We start from the raw sequence: 18678 nt of genomic DNA, 5'->3' as shown, positions 1-18678 counted from the left end.
TGATGCTTTTTTACAAGTTTTAGGTATATCCAAATGGGTTTAAATCGCACTTTTTTTTTTTTTTTTTTGCATATAAATCTGAATCATTTACACATTACCTTTAATCGGTTGATTCGTTGAATGAAAACTAGGATAATCATGTTAGCTTGAACTACATTGAGAGGCCCGTTACAATTATGGATAGGAAGACCAAGGTCCTTCGTAACAAAGAAGTGAGGTTAGTGAAGGTGCAATGGCAACACTGAAGAGGCTCCGAATGGACATGAGAGCCGGAAGAGGAGATGCGAGATCACTACCCGGATTGGTCAACATTAGCGGACTTCGAGGACGAAGTCTAGTTCAGGTGAGGGAGATTTGTAACGCTTGTTCTAGGTATCATTTATTTTTCAAGTTTTTTTTAGGGTTTTGCAGTGGGACTCGACGAGTAAAGATCGATATTGGACGCGGGACTCAGGGTCTACTCGACGAGTAGGCACTGTAAAGGGAAAACCCTAATTTTCCGGGTTTAGTACCCTATTTAAAGAACTTAACCATTACACCTTGTTCCCGAGTTTCATTTAAAGGAAAGAAAAGAAGAGAAGAGAAATGTGGAGAGAAAAGAAAAGAATGGAAAGGAAAGTAAAGTGTATTTTTCTGTTCCCGAGTTCGAGAGAAAGGAAAGGAAAATTATTTTTCTTTGTGTTCCCGAGTTGGAAGGAAAAGAAATGAAAACTAAAAGTGGACTATTATACCCTTGTCACATTTTTTCCATAATTTCAAATATATTCCATACGATTCTCTTGAAAATAAAATTATGCCTAAACTATTTTTTTTTTTTTGCCAACTGTTCCTACATCCCGACTTCTTTAATTATTTTTTTGACTTGATTATTTATATAAAAATCATTAATGCATAATTTGTAACGACCCAAAATTTTTTGTTTTAATATTACTAAAAATCACATCATCCACTGTCATATATAACAAGAACCATAGAATGAGTACTCAAAAGTCATAATAACGGTGCCAAAACAAAATTGTATCCATCATAACAAAATGTCTGAATAAAACTCCAAGATAAAACTGAAGCTGTGGTGGGTGCGATGCCATCAAACCGAGCTCTTCCCTTTGCTAGCGGAAGTACCTGAAACCAAAACTAAAACTGTAAGCACAAAGCTTAGTGAGCTCCCCCAAACTACCACATACCATACAATAACACATAAACAACTATTGGGCCTTGCCCACTACATCGGACCGAAGTCCGGAAACTGCATCGCACCGAAGTCCGGAACTAACCAGGGCCTTGCCCTCTGCATTGGACCGAAGTCCGGAACTAACCGGGACCATGTCCCCTGCATCGGACCGAAGTCCGAAAACTGATTGAGCATAACATAACATAAACATATCAACTAGCATAAGCACATATACTACATATTGCATCAGACCGAAGTCCGGAACACAAAGCACAAAGACATGCTTGAATCACAAAGACATCAAGCACACTGAACTACTGCATCGGACCAAAGTCCGGATCTACTGCTAACTAGACGGGTCGGCATTGTGGCCGTAGACCCGTTCCTACTGGAAGGAAACTCACCTCGTAACGCTGGCTGCCGAGATGCTAAATCTGAAACTGCCTGACCGCTGCTCCGGAACTCCCCGGCTACAAATCCCATAAACACTAAATTAAATGTTGATAACTAATCTCAGGGTAAAATGACTATTTACCCTTGGGCAAGTCAAAGTCAACTTCCTGGTCAAAGTCAACTTCCTGTTGACCGGACTCGCCGAGTCCCTATCATCCATTCTAGACCTCTACCAGCTTCTACTCGTCGAGTTTGGCAAAGACTCGACGAGTTCTTCCTCGATGTTAACATCGAGTCTAACTTCATCCGACTCGTCGAGTTCTCTTTCAACATATGAACACGTCCAGTCTGTGACTCGCCAAGTCGTATGAACAACTCGTCGAGTTGAAGAACAACTCGTCGACTCCCAAGCATGTTATTACTATATAGTCGATTCTAATCGATTTCAGTGCTTCCAAAACATAGATATGAGCTTCTAGGACTGGTTTTACACGTAAAGTTTCCAACTTTACGTGCATGCACAAGGGTATGAGGTTAAAATACCCAAAATCATCAAATACTAAGCACTTAGGGTTTGGAACAAGGCCAAGATTGCATAAAGGTGGCTATAATGAGCTCCTTGAGTTCAAGAGAGGCTAGATCTGAAGTATAACTCGATCATAAGGCTTTATTACAAATGATTTGGGGTTTTTGAGCTTAATATCAACAATTTGGGGACAAACTAGATCTATAAGATCAATAAGCAAGATGGAGACTTTATTACCAGAAAAGATGACCACAAAGGAGTGTGTTCCGGATCTACTTCTTCTTCCTTAAACTCTTTAAGCTTCTCCTTCTTCTACTTGCTCCAAAATGCACCAAAAGTTCCTTCACAAGGAGGCTAGGGTTTGATAAGAAATGCTCTGAGGGCGATGGAGGCGAGGTTAGGGCGCATAAATGTGTTTAAATAGGGTGCAGACCCTTAAAATTAGGGCTTCATCCAGACAGGCGGACTCGCCGAGTCCCACCATATGGACTCGTTGAGTAGCCAACTCAATTTGCGTGATCATCCCGTCTCTACTCGACGAGTCGGGATACAGACTCGCCGAGTACCCCTTAAGAAATGAAAATACTTATTTAAATTACATACCAGAAAATGGGGCGTTACATAATTCATTTGTATAACTTTTTCAAACAAAATCAATATAAAGTGGAAAAGAAGTCAATAAACCCAAACCAAAAATAACATAAATGTATGAATAATCAAACAAATTCATAAGAAACCAATTTAAAGTCAATGCAAAAATAATCAAACAAATTCCAATGTATGAACTCAAACCAAAAACCAAAAAGTATGAAGTCAAACTGATAAAAAAAATCAAAAAACTACCATCCTAAGTACGTCATTTACTTGCCCCCGTCACTTTTTTCAGCAAATTTTTTCTTATTTTAAATGGAACTTTAAATAATGTCCCCTCATTAGATTGATTTCGCAACAAAACATGAGGGCTTCTGCTAATTCATCGGGTTCCAAATCCATTTGCTCTAACTCTTTATAAATTTCATCACCAGTATAAACCCGGTGATGGGATTTTTTGAAGATTTTGTTACCCTCCCTCATAGCAGAAGCCACATCTTTAACGACACTCGTAATAACTTTTTCAAATGATTCAGGTTCAGGTTCAGCTTCAGGTTCATCTTCATCTTCATCATCAATTTCATGTTTCCTTTTTTTACTTTTGCACTTCTTAGAACTTGAATGTTGCACCGGTGAAAAGCATGTAGGAGATAACACTTGAATATCATCAAGACCATCATCATCATCATCATTATTTTTTTGTTGTTTCTCAAGTGTTATGTCATTGCTTGCTAGTAACCGATCCACTTCTTCAACTGTTTCTACTTTGATATCCCCAGTCTTGTTCAATCGAGCATTCTTCTCTTTCGGGGTTTCAGCATGCACCCCTGAAGCCCTATCTCTCGCAAGCAAAGCTATCATTTCATTGTAGTTTGGTATTTTTTTTGGACTTCAATGAAATTGCCTCTGGCTTTGACTGTAACACACAAATCCCAAATACAATTATTGTTAAGAAATATAACATAAATGTATACAAAATAAGTAACATGCAATAAAAGAAACTTACATTAATTAGGTTGGCCAACACTTCCTCGTCCGCTTCAATTAGTTGTGTTTCAGAATTCCAACCGAACCCACTCAATGAAGTTCCGCGGAACATGTCATACCATTGCGAGAAACCCGATTTTAAAGTTTTCAAATGATTCTTTAAATGATTTTTTTGTTAATGTCTTCCCAAACTTTTGATTAAGCTCCTCCACCATGTTGGTGTACGCTTGTGGGATGAAACTCCCACTAATCCTTAATCTTTTCTCATCTTGTGTCAACATAGATTGAATAAAACAATAATCCATCCAATATGTCCATTTTATTTGTTCTTTCTTAGTAACTTGTTATTCATTCATCATTTTGACTTGTATAACATCATAAATAAACAAACCAAGCATTGATAACATAAAAAAAATACATACTTAGAGGATGTACAAATAATGAGTAAATAACATGTCCAAAAGATAAACACAAAATCAAGTTAAACACAAAAGATCCATATAAAATCAAATTGAAATGCTATAATAAAAACTAGTAGTTACATTAACATATCTATCTCATGGTTTTGATTTGGCGAGTAATCAGTCCACATTTGATTTGAAATTAATTTCCTCATTTTCTCTGCCATAGCATTACCCTGACTTGTCTCTCTTATATTATGGCGCATTTCCTCTCTTGGTTCATTTAACATTTCCTGTAGGACCTCATCTTCAAGATTTTTGTCTCGATCTTTTTCTAACAAAAAGTTATGTAAAATACAACATGCCAAGAAAATGTCTGATTGTGTTTCACAAGAATAAAAAGGTTCTTGTGTACTTCTAATGATAGGAAACCTTCTCTTTAGAACACCAAATTCCGGTTCTATAGCGTTACGTAATGAAGCATGACGTAGATTAAACAACTCTTTTACATTCTCAAGGGCCCGAGCAGAATACTCTTTCAATGATATCCGACACTGCGATATGGTTCCATTAGTGTAGTTGTATGAGGTAAACCAGCATCTACCAAATAGTATCGGCCTACAAATAAGTTGTAATTAGTTATGTATTAAAAATTAGATTACACAAAAGAGTAATTTTGGTATTAAAAATTTACCCTTTGGAATTACTAGTTTATCTTCTCTATTGAGTGCATTCTTTAGTATCCTTGAGTCTGATGTTGTACCCTCACAGCCACTTAAAATGTACGTAAACTTTAAATCAAATGTACAAGCAGCTAAGACATTTATCGTAGGGTATCCCTTGCGACCACGATATATAGGGGCATCTTTGTTAGGTACTTTGACACGAACATGTGTCCCGTCAATTGCACCTATACAATTCTTGAAGTAAGGATAAATTCGTTTTTTTCTTGAATTTCTTTTTGTACAACATCACCTTTTTTTTGATGAATATAATGACTTTCCAGTGATATAATTACTCGGAGAACTCTACGGAAGCACCTACTAGTAGTGGATTTAGAGCGACGGTATAGCCAAGAGACGAATCGATTTCTAAAATCATTGCCGACAATGTGCAAAAATCTTGCAACATGCTCTTCAACGGACATGCGTTGAGTAGCTCGAAGACCACCAACTTTTTGTAAGATAGTGCACAATTTCTTAAAAGCCTGATCACTCATACGGATAAGTTCACGACATTGACCATCGTTTGAAAGATCGTGTAGCAATTATTCACGTATACGTCGCCATTTTAAAATAAGTTTCCTATACGGTAATTTGGGGCTGTTTGTGTTGGAAAGGGCACGATGCGTCAGAATGGCCATCAACAAGCAACGCAGATGAACTACTTGTCTTTGCATGATTCTCAAAAATTGAGCGGGTGTTTGTAGTTCACTATCCATCGAAAATGTTACCTCTTTTATGAAAATTATTAAACTGTGATTCTTGTGTTATATGTGGATGTATAGGTTATAGTATGGTTACCGTTGCTTACTCAAACCAAAGGTAGATTCAAGGACAAAAAAGTCCATGACTCGAGTTTTAAATATTTATTACAGTAAAGTGGTTCTAAAATTGTAATAGCTAACCGTATTCACATATTTTGACATGTTTTATAACTTTTTTTACATTATTATATGATTTTTAAAAAAATATATAAAATCCAACTTGAAAAAAAATTCATAGAAAACAAATTTGTGAAAATAATAAAGCATAATAAATATAAAATGTGAATAAAAGATAACAAAGTATTGATAATAAAAAGGGATATGCATCTAATATGTTATGATAGTTTAACTGTTTAAGGACCTCAAATCTAAATTTTTGCAAAAAAAAAACTCTCAAGTAGTAATATTGGCACCAAGAAAATGAATCAAATAGTCTGTGCAATAATTGGTCATATGTTAACAACTAACAAAAAATTAGAAACAAAAATCATAGAAGCACATGCAGTGGTCGTTTTTTTTGATTTGTTTCTTTTAGATATAAATAGCATTATATGTAGCAACTTTATGAGATATCTTTTTCATTTGTTTCTATTACATATAAATAACATAATTTGTTTGTAGTTACTTTATGAGATAAATAGCAACATAAAAGTTTCACATCTCTTTCTTTTCCTTTTTCTTGTCGTGTACAACAGCAAAAACAAAGTACTTGTTTGTTTTGTTACTTATTTGTTCAGAGTTGCAGGGTTGAACCAACAATTAACACCAAAATAAAAACCGATAAGAATCATAGAAGAAATCGAAGAAGGGGATGAACCAGCAACTAAGACCAAATTAAAAACAAATAACGATCATACACAAGAAATCGAAGAAGAGAATGAAACCAGATGTTGAAAACTTGCAAAGAGAGAACAGCCTGAACAGAGCCTGAAGAAGGATGAAGCAGCAATTTTTTTCTGTGTTTTGTTGATGACGTGATTATATAGGGTTCAAGGGAAGTTTGGGAATCACTGAGATTTTTTGTTTGTCAATGATTCTTTTCTCTCCAAATCTCTCCAATTTGGGAGGAAGATTAAGAGAGAAAAGATACCTCCGATTTCCTTTCCTTTCTTCCCAAATCATTCCAAAAATAAACTCGGGAATGTAAAACCCAAAAATTTCAAACCAATTTAAACTTTTGAAACATGTCTTCATCAAAACATTACAACTTTGTTTTCAAAATATTATTTATCACAGCATTCCCAGAAACATAAACATAATATGAAGAGTTGTACGATCATTACTTCGCCTTGCCGCGATCCCTTGATGTACCTGAAACAATAAACTGAAACTCTAAGCCTGCAAGCTTAGTGAGTTACCCCCAAAATACCAACTGAACAGAACAACACATAACGGATCCACAACCCTACAGACTGTAATACCCACGAGCCCACAGTACGAGTCTCCCTCAGCCCGTAACTGGAATGCTCCCGAGCCCACAGTACGAGTCTCCCTTAGCCCGTAACTGGAATGCTCCTAGGGTTTGTTGGCTACCGCACAAAGCAGTACAACCTCAACCCATCCCATATGACAAACACATAAATCATAAGAATCGAGCATGCAATAACCATATAACATCACAGGTAGTCCTACAGACCCACCTAACAGGCATAACCACTAGCATGCAACCCTAAGTCATACTCAACATCTAACACAGCTCAAGATAGCATATCAAATGGGCTGGCCTTGGTGCCTTAGACCCCTTATTATAGTGAGGATACCTCACCTTGTAACTGTCGTCTGAAACTAGAAAGCTCAACTCCCGGATCACCAACACGAACTCCACCACCTTCCAGAGAGTGACAACTAATGAATCTCTTAGCTCCCCATGAGTTCCTAGCCTTGATTTCCTTGCTTCCCCAAGTGTTTCCTTCTCCAAAGTTCCTCCTCCAAGCTAAGAATCGGGGCGTTACAATTCTCCCCTACTTGAACTAGACTTCATCCTCGAAGTCTGCTGCAGTGAATAACTCCGGGTAATGCTCCCGCATTTCAGCCTCCGTCTCCCACGTCCACTCAGACCCCCTTCGATGCTCCCACTGTACTTTCACCAAAGGTATCTCCTTATTCCTCATAATCTTCATCTTCTTCTCCAGTATGGCCACAGACCTCTCTACGTAATTCAGACGTTCATCAACCTGAATATCATCCAGCGGCACCACCTCCTCTTGATCCATAATGCACTTTCGCAACTGCGAACGTGGAAAGTGCTGGGTATCTGACTAAGCTCCTCCGACAACTCTAGCCTGTAAGCTACCTTGCCAACCCTGGCAATGATCCTGAACGGCCCAATATATCGGGGACCCAATTTTCCCCTCTTCCTGAAGCGGATCACGCCTTTCCAGGGCGAGACCTTCAGGAGTACCATGTCACCGACCTGAAACTCTAACTCGGAGCAGCGCCGGTCGGCGTAACTCTTCTACTGACTTTGAGCGGTCTGCAGCCATTGCCTAATCTGCTGAATCTTCTCGGTAGTCTGCAAGACCACCTCTATCCTACCCATCACCCTGTGGCCAACCTTGCCCCAACAAACCGGGGTGCGACATCTCCGCCCGTACAACAGCTCGAATGGCGGGGCGCCAAGGTTGGAATGATAATTGTTGTTGTAGGCGAACTCCACAAGTGGTAGGTGGGAATACCAACTCCTACCAAAGTCAATGACACACACCCTCAACATGTCCTCGAGGGTCTGAATAGGCCGCTCCTTATGGCTGTCTGTCTGCGGGTGGAATGTTGTGCTGAAGTGCAACCACGTGCCCAGCTCCTCGTGAAACTTTTGCCATAAGCGGGAGGTAAACCTAACATCCCGATCAGAGACAATGGAAACTGGAACCCCATGGCGAGACACGATCTCGCGAACGTACACTTAGGCCAATTTCTCGGCCGATGAGCTCTCCCGTATAGCCAAGAAATGGGCACTCTTGGCCAATCGATCCACGATGACCCATATAGCATCAAACCCCTTCGCCGTCCTCGGTAACTTGGTAATAAAATCCATTGTGATTTGTTCCCATTTCCACATGGGAATCTCTAGAGGCTGCAGCTTCCCATGCGGCCTCTGATGCTCGGCCTTGACCATCTTGCAGGTCAAGCACCTCTCGACGTACCAAGCGATTTCTCGCTTCATGCACGGCCACCAATAGCTCAAACTCAAATCCCGGTACATCTTGGTGGCCCCCGGGTGAATAGAGAAATGAGACTTATGAGCCTCCTCCATAACCGTCTGCCTAACCCCACCAGAAATCGGAACCCAAACCTGACCGCATCGGGTCAATAGTCCCCGACTATCCTGCACGAACCGGGTATTCTCACCCTTGATCCTCTCCAGCTTCCAATTCTCCGGTCGCATGCCCTCTACCTGGGCATCTCTGATCAAACTCACAAGCAGAGAATCCACTGCTATCCTCATACATACCGTGGGGGTGGAAGACCCAGCTGACTTGCGGCTCAAAGCATCTGCAACCACATTCGCTTTACTAGGATGGTAAAGGATCTCGCAATCGTAGTCCTTGACTACATCCAGCCACCTGCGCTGCCTCATGTTCAGGTTCGGCTAATCCATGATATGTCTCAAGCTCTTGTGATCCGTGTAAATGGTACAGCGGACCCCATAGAGGTAATGTCTCCATATCTTGAGGGCGAACACCATCGCCCCCAGCTCCAAGTGATGCGTAGGGTATCTCGTCTCATGCGACTTCAGCTGCCGCGATGCGTAGGCTATCACTCATCCTCTCTGCATGAGGACCGCCCCTAAACCTGTGATGGATGCATCACAGAACACCACAAAATCCTCAACTCTCTCCGGGAGTGTCAAGACTGGTGCCTCACACAAACGCTGACGGAGGGTCTCAAACGCCCTCTGTTGCTCGGGCCCCACCGTAAATCCACCCCCTTCCTCGTCAGACGAGTGAGGGGTACTGCAATCTTGTAGAAATCTCGTATGAACCTCCGTTAGTACCCTGCCAATCCCAAAAACCTCCTAATATCTGAGGGAGATTTTGGAATCTCCCACTGCATAACCGCCTCGATTTTGGTCGGATCGACCAAAATCCCTTCCTGGTTAACGAGATGTCCGAGGAACCGGACCTCTCATAACCAAAACTCACACTTTGAGAACTTGGCGTACAGCCGTTCTCGTCTCAGAACTCCCAGCAGCTCTCACAGATGCTCTTCATGATGCTCTCGGGTCTTGGAATACACCAAGATATCATCTATAAACACTATGACCGATCGGTCAAGCATCGGTCTGCAGAACCGATTCATCAGGTCCATGAATACTGTTGGCACGTTGGTGAGCCCAAATGGCATCACCACGAACTCGTAATGTCCATAACGAGTTCGGAATGCGGTCTTCTCCATGTCCTCCTCTCTGACCCTGACCTGATGATACCCAGACCTCAAGTCTATCTTGGAAAACCAAGATGCGCCCTGCAACTGATCGAAGAGTTCGTCTATCCTCGGGAGTGGGTAACGGTTCTTCACCGTTAACTTATTCAAATCCCGACAATCAATGCACATCCGGTGCGAACCATCCTTCTTCTGGACAAAAAGAATCGACGCTCCCCATGGAGAACTGCTAGGTCGAATGAACTGCTTGCCCAACAGTTCCTGTAGCTGCGACGACAGCTCCTGCATCTCTGGTGGTGCCAATCGGTACGACGCCTTAGCGATAGGGGCCGCCCCTGGCACTAGGTTGATCCTGAACTCGACCTACCTCTTGGGAGGTATCCCTGGCAACTCCTCCGGAAACACATCTGCAAACTCCCTAACCACTAATACATCGAAAACTGAAATCTGATCCCTGACTCGCGTATCTACCACATACGCTAGATAACCCGCACACACGTGTTGAATGTATTGTCGAGCCCTGGCAGCTGAACAAAAACCTGATCCTACTCTGGTGCCCTCACCATATACAATCAGTTCTCCCCCACTTGGGGTTCGAATTACCACTCGCTGGCCCTCGCAATCAATCATAGCACCGAACCGGCTAAGCCAATCCATGCCCACAATCACGCACACCTCCCCCATGGGGATCGGAAGCAAATATATCGAAAAGGACCCCCCAAAAATCTCCAAGTCACACCCTCGATAAACTGAAGAAGCAGAAACCCCGTGTTCATTGGCGATAGACACTCGCAACAGACACTCTAACTCGCCCATTGGCACACTGAACTCCCTACTAAATGATGGAGATACGAAGGACCGACTCACCCCCGAGTTAAATAAGACCAAAGCAGGCAAAGAGTTCACCAAAAACGTAACAGCAACCACATCTGGTGCTGCTCTGGCCTCCTCCGCCGTAAGCTGGAAAGCACGACCCTAAGCCATCGGAGGCTCTGCCCTGACTGGTCTCCCATCCGTGATCCTCAAAGTAACCGGCGCTGGATCCTACACCGGTTTGGCGACGAGTAACGGGCAGTTGGCCTTCAAACAGCCAACCTGATCACAATGGTAACATAACTTCATACTCGGTATTGGAACGGCCTGGCGACAATCCTTCGCATAGTGCCCCTCCTTGCCACACTTGTGGCACCCACTACTTGTAACGTCCCATTTCTGGTATGTAAATTTAAATAAATTATCTCCATTTCTTAAGGGGTACTCGACGATTCTGTAGCCCGACTCGTCGAGTAGAAGTGAGATGAGCTCGCGATTTAAGTTGGCTACTCGGCGAGTCCATATGTTGGGACTCGGCGAGTCTTCCTGTCTGGATGAAGCCCTAATTTCAAGGGTTTGTACCCTATTTAAACATCATTATAGCCTCCCACCCCAGCCTCTAGCACCTTTAGAGCATTTCCCCTATAAACCCTAGCCCCCATTGTTGAGCTTGAGTGTGTTTGTGCTAGTTTGGAAGCTTTAGAAGAGAAGGAAGGAAAGAAGGTCCATAGAAGAGAAAGGAGATCCAAGAGTTAGCTTCCATATGTTTCTTATTCATGTAATAAAGTTATTACCTTGTGTATTCCTCCATTAAACCCTCTTTTATGCTTGTTATGTCTTCTTTGGAGCCTTATATGATTTAAAACTTGAGATATGGACTCTCCTTTGGATGGAAACCTTAGATCTGGACGTTATTGAACTCCAGGAGCTCATTATAGCCACCTTTATGCAATCATGGCCTTGTTCCAAACCCTAAGTGCTTAGTTATTGATGATTTTGGGTATTTTAGCCTTATACTCTTGTGCATGCACGTAAAGTTGAACTAGAAATCTTCTCAATGAACTTCTTCTGGGTCTGAATCAACTCTTCTGTCGAACACTGAAGTGGATAAGGTTTTCTACAGGGTTCGTGCGAGAATGGAAATGTCTAAAGAATCCTAAGAGATTATTAAAACATTTCATTGGGTGATCCATATCGAGTCCTGCTACAATTACATAGGGTACACAAATTATATATAACTTAGATCCGATAGGCCTTCGAATCTGTGATACTACTCTATATCCACATCCCAACGAGGAAAAGGAAGTAGAGCAAAACCACACATTCTTAGTCTATGAGATCCTTATTATATATAACCTTGGGAGTATACCCTCTGTAATCATAGGTATATCAATAAGGATCTTTTTAGTTTTTCACACAAGGTTATCTATGGATCCTAAAATACCCCTATGGTATTTTAATTTCTGGTTTGATTCTTAACTTCTGAATATGATTCTAGGATTAATGTGAGTCTTTTAGTATTCCAAAAATACTTCCATAGTATTTTAAACTTTATGTTTGGCTCTAGCATTCCTATTTGGTAAGTTTCAAACCTGTTGCAACACCACTATCACTCCCAAGCACACGTTCATCGCATCTCGAATAAATGTAGTTGATCAGGTTACATTTATTCCAGCTTACGATTACATAGCTGCCCAGGTTTGACGGTAATGCTCAACATCCGAAGACTTTTATTCTTGTTCTTCTTGTGATACTTTGTTCGGGTGTTAAATTCTGGGTGTTCTTATACTTTTGTAAAATATGGTTATATTTTAAAGTATAATTCTTGGTCATAGTGTTTTATCCCTATGTATTTATAGGATGTATATCTTTTATGAATTGATATACTGAGCTCACTATAAACAATGCTCTGATACCAATCTGTCACACCCCAAAACCGGAACGGCGGAAACGTTCTGGGGTGGATGACGTCACGTCAAGTATCACAACATATGTAGTATAGTAATCAAAGTACAACAATCATTGCATTAATAGTAAAAATTTTACATCGGTTACATGTTATAGTAATATCAAAATAATTACAGAACATAACATAGATGCAACTCGGTACTAGGCTGTCTCCACAAAAGCTCCTAGGATGTACCTGTCTATCGCTGTCCTGAGAATACAAGTTATTTTGAAAGCGAGTATCAGCATTTTATAATGCTGGTGAGTCCATAAGTATTTAGTGTCATTTGTATAAATACGCATTTTTATTCAAAATAACTTTATTAAAGATAGTAGTTTAGAATCTACGGTGTATTAGCGTTCTTTCCAGAAAATCCTATATTTTCTAAATAAAAGCAGTCTTCTACCAAGACTCGACAGAGTTATGTTTTAAAGAGTAACTTTCCCCAAAATACTATTATTATCAGAATACAGTATTGACTTTCAAAGGAATAATGAGAAAATCACAAGTAAAATGCCAGGGGAAAATAACATATGCCTCAGCAGTGATACTGCTGACTAAGGCAAAAGAAAATCATAGACTCCAGGAGAGTATCGATTGAATGATACGCCTGGCTCAGTCTAACAAAAGGAAGCACTGACTCCAGACAGTATCGAATGAACAACACAGCTAGCAAAGTCTAAAACAAGAAAAAAATACAGACTCCGGCCAGTATCAAATGAACGATACAGCTAGTAAAGTCTAAAACACGAAAATACAGACTCCAGACAGTATCAAATGAACGATACATCTAGCAAAGTCTAAAATATATGGTAATCCTAAGTGGGTTGTTTCGAAGATACCGTGTTAAATCTTGTTACCTTAAGGTCATGAATTATAAGGTAAACATGGAGATACTCGTAACCATACTGATTGACACTAGAGTACTTGACGCCCTGCAAGCGTCGGAATAAATGTGACATTTGTCACCCCCTTGGCTTGGTCGGCCGGGGACTGTAGCTAACAGTCAGGGTGTGGGAGTGTCAGTCCCGTATAGATCTATACACACAATGCCCGCTCTCCCTCCAGGAGACTCTGGTTACCAACTTGACATCGGGGATATCCGTGTCCAGAAGATGCATCTCGTATTCTGAATTCTATTAGAGGTGCTGGACTAATGATATAGACTCACGAATGAACTGACTCCTTTGGAATTCTCGTACTAGAAAGAGTAAATAGAATCTCCTAACTATTCCTATAATAGTTACTAGTGTCTCTAGTCTATGAACGATGACTGGAAGGATGCCCTTGCTACCCAAGGGAAATGAAATGGTCGATGGAAACCTTTATGTCTATACATGTATACATAATATATAACTAATGTTTGAACGACCTTCGGACGGATAACCGATACCCACCAGACTACATCCCAACGAGGAAAAGGAAATAGGGCGAACTAGACTTCCTAAGTCTTTCAAACATTATTTATATAACTATACAAATACATGCATGCATTTAACGAAATAAAAGCATAGAAGAAAACTCTGAAGAAAACTTTGGAAAAACTTTACACATAAGAAATTTACGACTTGATGTCAGTTTGTAAAACAAGTTTGAAAAATTTGGAATCCTTTGAAAAACCTTTCATAACAACTTTGAAAATGATTTGTATAAAACAGATTAAGTGAAGAAAACCTTTGGAAAACCTTTAACAAGAATTGAAAGCGAGATTGGAACATCTCAAGCTGGTTAAAACAGTTATCATGTAAAAATCTATTTTGCTATACAGTTATTAATCACATGCGATTCATCTAATAACTGTACATTTCAACTTGTATTCCCCCCTATAAAAGCAGTTAAAATCATTTAAAAGGTTAATTCAGGGGTATGAACTCACCTGTTGCGGGTGGATCGGTCGGAAGTGCCGGTTGGGTGCTCGGTGCCAAGTAAGGACTTGAACACACTTAGTGACCTATTAACATATGAAGGCATATGTTTACATACAATTGGTGTTTATAATACTAATTAAACACATATACGCATCCTAATGTGCGGAAAACACTTTGGTCAAGTGCTAGGAGGCTATTGGGTTGAAATAAGGGGGTGCATGGCCTAGTTAGGGAGTTTACTCTTCAAGAGTAAACTCTTTATGGAGATTTCGGCCCTAAGACCATATCCCCATGAGTTTACGTCCATAAACGCATGGGTGGTGTGCTCTTGGATGCTAAAAGGTCTTATATCACTTGTAGAATTAGGCTAGGTTCACTTTTAGGGCATATGAAGGGTTTAAGGTTCCAAATGTACCATTAAGGGGAGTTCATGGTTGTAAACCTAGATTTTATAGCCGTAAACTCTCACTTGGTCATTCCCTTCATGAATTAAGGTCTTAAATGCAAGAATATAAGGTTCTATGCATTATTCCAAGCCATATGGGGAAGTTAGGGCATCATTTGGCTTCAATATAGGAGTTTACGGCCCATGGACCAATCCTTGGGGGGTTTACGGCCGTAAAATCCTAGGTCCTTGGTTTCTTTGATGTTTAAAGGCCCTACTTCATTTGTGGTTGGTTCTAGACATTTACCTAAGCCTTAGGAGGTGTTTAAGGGAAAATTTAACACCTTAAAAGGTGTTCACGGCTCATGAAGAGGGGTTTACGGTCCAAGAGTGTTCTTGGGCCATAAACTCATGTTTACTCTCCATATGATAAGGTTTTGGTGTTCTAAGCTCCTACATGCAAGTCCACAAGTCATATCTAAGCCCTAGGAGTGATTCAGAAGGGTTTTGGGGCTTCAAAACCCCACTTATGGGTGTTTGCGGTCCAAGAGTGTTCTTGGGCTGTAACACATGATTCTTCCACTTTTGGATGACTTAAACACGAATTTGCATGTTAAATGAGCTAAACAACAAGTTAGGGTAGATCACTTACTAGTTTGGAGCTTGAACGAGGCGTTTTTGGATCAAAATCGGCTTTGTAGAGAAAGAGAGTAGAGAGAGGGTGGAAAGTTTCAGATGGAGTCCACTCACCCTTATATAGGGTTTGATTTTGTGGCTCGGAGGAAATTTACCCGATACTGACGTTAAACGGGGCTTTTGGTCGCACCCGATTAAATGGTCATAATTTGACTTGGTTGAAACTAAAAATTTTCAAGGAAAAATTGAGGGTGTTTCTAATTTGTTTCAACCCTTACGAAGTCATTATAAAAGTACCAATTTAATTAACCTAATCCAAAAGGTTAACGGACAATTTAATAAAGCGAGTTTTATTAACGGAAAAAGAGGTTAAAATGACGTGATAAATTTCGGGTTGTCACAGGTCCAATGTAGAGGGAAAGACCCTGGTTAGTTCCGAACTTCGGTCCGATGCAGTTTCCGGGCTTCGGTCCGATGCAGAGGGCAAGGCCCTGGTTAGTTCCGGACTTCAGTCCGATGCAGTTTCCGGGCTATGGTCCGATGCAGAGGGCAAGGCCCTGGTTAGTTCCGGACTTCGGTCCGATGCAATTTCCGAATTTCGGTTCAATGCAGTGGGCAAGGCCCAATATGTGTTTATATGTTGGTGTATGGTATGTGGTAGTTTGGGGGAGCTCATTAAGCTTCGTGTTTACAGTTTCAAGTTTGGTTTTAGGTACTTCCGCTAGCAAAGGGAAGAGCTCGGGTTGATGGCATCGCACCCACCACAACTTTAGTTTTATCCTGGGAGTTTTATTCAAACATTTTGTTATGATTGATACATTTTTGTTTTGACACAGTTACTATGACTTTTGAGTACTCATTCCATGGTTCTTGTTATATATGACATTGGATGATGTGATTTAAGTAATATTAAAACAAAAATTTTTGGGTTGTATTTTGGGTTGTTACACTACTGGCTCGACAAACCCCAGAATGAACCCTGCCGCACTTCCCACAAGAGCGGCTCTGCTGACTCCCAGACCTCAAATTAGCGGTCTTAGACTGCTTCGGCGCCGGCTGCGACTGTGTCAGGGCCGGCCGCTGCTCCCTCAGCTGCAGCTCAATCTCTAACTCCCGCCGTCTGGCGGCCTCCTGTAACTCCAGAAGGGTATCATATCGCTGGGTAGATACAAATTGTCAGATATCAGTCTTGAGCATACTCAGATAACGGGTCATCTGAGACTGTTTGGAAGCAAACTTTGGGCAGAACATCGCCCGCTCAGTGAACATACGGGTGATCTCTGTCACCGACTCCCCATCCTGTCTCAAACTCAGAAACTCCTGTGCCAACCGCTCCCGCTCAACCTGCGGAATGTAACGGGCATGGAACCAGTCGTAAGTCTCCACCAGTCCTTGGCCCCAGACCTAAGCAGGTTCAGAGCACACCTGACCTTCTGGTCAGCAGGACATGAGCAGGTGAAGAAACACCCCTCCACATCTGAAATCCATCTCATAGCCATGATGGGATCCTGCGTCCCATCAAAATTAGGGGGCTTCGTGTTATCGAAGTCCCTGTACTGAAAACCTCTACCAACTCCTCCCCTTGACGCTGATACAGCTGATGCAGCTGCTGCGGCGGCGATCTCTGCAAGGGCTGCGTAGCGCTCATCAAAATACTCCACCATGGCGGTCTTAATCGACCCGAACATCTCCGGTAACTGAGCCCGGAATGCAGCAGAAACCTCATCATGCAGGATCTCTCGAATCCTGACATCCAACTCCTGTGTACCCATCTGTACCACCGACTCAGGTGCTGTCGGCCCCTCCTGGCCTCTGTCCCCTGATCCTGATCCCGAACCGGATCCAGCCACAAAGCGCCTCGTCATCACCATTCAGCAACATACCACAAGATATCAGACGATCCATATAAATAACTGGGAGCCAACTCCCTACTAACCCTAGGGATCGTGACTTACTTGACACGCGTATGCATCCTGTGCTTTCAGTAGTACGGGCCCATACTACCTTCCACACCTACCCATATTTGTCTCAAGCATCATCACAATGACCTAACTGAATACACAACATGGAGAGCGCTCAACCCTCACCCTAGAGGAATGATAAACATCTCATAACCGGCCTCCCGGCCTCACTCAACCCACCTGTCCATGAAACTTCAACAAACCCTGTAGCACTAGTGTATGCTAGCCATACATAACGTTGGACCCTATAGACTTTCGAATATCCAATCCTACCCTAAGCTCTCAATCAAACAAGAACAGGACATAAGGCCAAATCAAACATTCTTAGGCTATAAGATCTTAATTATGTATAACTGTGATGCATACACTAAGCAACTACAGTAATGATGTCAATTTCATATAAAGGAAACCCTAGGCTAGCAGGCATCATGAAATCAGACAATTCTATCGTGCAATTTCTGAAGATCCCTAGCCTAGTACTAACATGTTGTTCTAACATATCACATAATCAAATAACTTGTATGGTATTTTGGGGGTCTTCTTACTAGCTCCGGCTGATCGTACACCCTGCATCCTCCTTTATTTATTTTGAAAACCTTTTAAAAAAATCATTTTGAAAATCCTTTCCTTGATTCGAGACTGGAGTTACACGAGTGTTCCTCCAATTCACTCAAACCAAGGCTCTGATACCAACTTGTAAAACCCAAAAATTTCAAACCAATTTAAACTTTTGAAACATGTCAATTTCATCAAAACATTACAACCTTGTTTTCAAAATATTATTCATCAGAGTATTCCCAGAAACATAAACATAATATGAGGAGATGTACGATCATGCATTCGCCTTGTCGCGGTCCCCTGATGTACCTGAAACAATAAACTGAAACTGTAAGCCCGCAATCTTAGTGAGTTACCCCCAAAATACTGACACACATACAATCCACATAACCATGTCAGCAATAACATATCATAACCAACTGAACATAACAGCACATAACGGATCCACAACCCTACAGATTGTAATACCCACGAGCCCACAGTACGAGTCTCCTTCAGCCCGTAACTGGAATGCTCCCGAGCCCACAGTACAAGTCTCACTTATCCCGTAACTGGAATGCTCCTAGATTTT

This window comes from Lactuca serriola, chromosome 4 (genome assembly GCF_051521515.1).
Source record: "Lactuca serriola cultivar US96UC23 chromosome 4, Lser_US96UC23_V15, whole genome shotgun sequence".
NCBI classification, from domain to species: domain Eukaryota; kingdom Viridiplantae; phylum Streptophyta; class Magnoliopsida; order Asterales; family Asteraceae; genus Lactuca; species Lactuca serriola.
This window is presented reverse-complemented; position numbering follows the sequence as displayed.